This window comes from Arachis duranensis, chromosome 5, assembly GCF_000817695.3.
Source record: "Arachis duranensis cultivar V14167 chromosome 5, aradu.V14167.gnm2.J7QH, whole genome shotgun sequence".
NCBI classification, from domain to species: domain Eukaryota; kingdom Viridiplantae; phylum Streptophyta; class Magnoliopsida; order Fabales; family Fabaceae; genus Arachis; species Arachis duranensis.
This window is the reverse complement of record NC_029776.3, coordinates 26,583,999-26,585,878: the sequence shown is the minus strand read 5'-3', so window position 1 is coordinate 26,585,878 and position 1,880 is coordinate 26,583,999.

Genomic DNA, 1,880 nt, shown 5'->3' with positions numbered 1-1,880 from the left:
TTAATCAGTGATGGGGGCACTCATTTCTGCAATAAACAGCTTTACTCTGCTCTGATTCGTTATGGAGTTAGCCACAGGGTAGCTACTCCATATCACCCACAGACTAATGGGCAAGCTAAAGTCTCAAACAGAGAACTCAAAAGAATCCTAGAACGGACTGTAATTAACCGTAGAAGGGATTGGGCAAGAAGCTTGGATGATGCTCTGTGGGCATACAGAACAGCATTCAAGACCCCTATAGGGACCTCTCCATACCAGCTTGTGTATGGAAAGGCATGTCACTTGCCAGTGGAACTGGAACAGAAAGCCTACTGGGCAACCAGATTCCTGAACCTTGATGCCAAGTTAGCTGGAGAAAAACGATTGCTCCAGTTAAATGAGCTAGAGGAATTTAGACTCAATGCTTTCGAGAATGCAAAAATATACAAAGAGAAAGCGAAAAGATGGCATGATAAGAAATTGTCATCTAGAGTCTTTGAGCCGGGGCAGAAAGTTCTGCTATTCAATTCTAGGCTCAAAATATTCCCCGGGAAATTAAAGTCCTGGTGGAGAGGTCCATATGTGATTACAAGTGTATCACCATATGGATACGTAGAGCTTCAGGATAATGACTCTAACAAAAAGTTCATTATTAATGGACAGAGAATTAAACATTATCTTGAAAGTAATTTTGAGCAAGAATGCTCAAAACTGAGACTTGATTAGAGCTCATTAATAGTCCAGCTAAAGACAATAAAGAAGCGCTTGCTGGGAGGCAACCCAGCCATTTACAAAGTTTATTTACTAATTAAATAAATTTCCTTTTCTTTACAGGTATGTGTCAAGTATCTTCAAAAGGTAAAATAGCAATTGTTTGAGTTCACAGAGTTACACGGGAATTTGGAAGCTCATTAGCGTGGAAAAGCCAGTAAGAAATGTTTTGGGCGTTGAACGCCCAAAAGAAGCATCCACTGGGTGTTGAACGCCAGTAAAGGTAGCAATCTGGGCGTTGAACGCCAGAAAGGAGCATCTTCTGGGCGTTGAACGCCAGAAAGAAGCTCCCCAGAAAAGAGCATCTTCTGGGCGTTGAACGCCAGAAAAAAGCACCTTCTGGGCGTTTAACGCTAGAACTACAGCATCCTGGGCGTTCAGAAAAACGCCGAGTGACAAAGGACTTCCTGGCGTTCAACGCCAGAAAGAAGCAACAGCTGGGCGTTGAACGCCCAGGAGAAGCATCAATTGGGCATTAAACACCCAATTTCATGCAGCATTTGGGCGTTTAACGCCAGGATGGTGGGGAGGAGGTAAAATTCGTTTTTTTCAAAAATTTTCTAAATTTTATGTTTCAATTCATGATTTCTTGCATAAACATGTTTCCAAATATCATCCTTCAATTTCAAAAATTTTAATCCTAATTTCTAAAATCTCTAATTTCTGAAATCCCTATTTCAAGGATTTTACATGCATCTTAATCCATAAAGACAGTTGATTTTCAATCCAATCCAACTCTTTTTCCAAGCTCTTTCCCAACTTAATTATCTTTTAAAATCTTTTTCAAAATTATAAATTTCAAATTTATTTTTAAATATCATTCATATCTTTTTAAATTATATCCTTTTCTTGTCATATTTATCTTTTATAAATCATATCTTTTATCTATGATCACAAAGACATTCTCACTTTGATCATGGCCCCTAAAGGAAAACAACCCAACCCAAGAGGCAAGAAAGAGAATATTCCAAAGCCACTTTGGAATCAAGGGAAGTTCTTAACTAAAGAACATTCAGACCATTACTACAAAATAATGAGCCACAGATCAATGATCCCGGAAGTCAAGTTTGATCTGAAGGAAGATGAATATCCGGAGATCCAAGAACAAATTCGAAACAGGAACTGGGAAA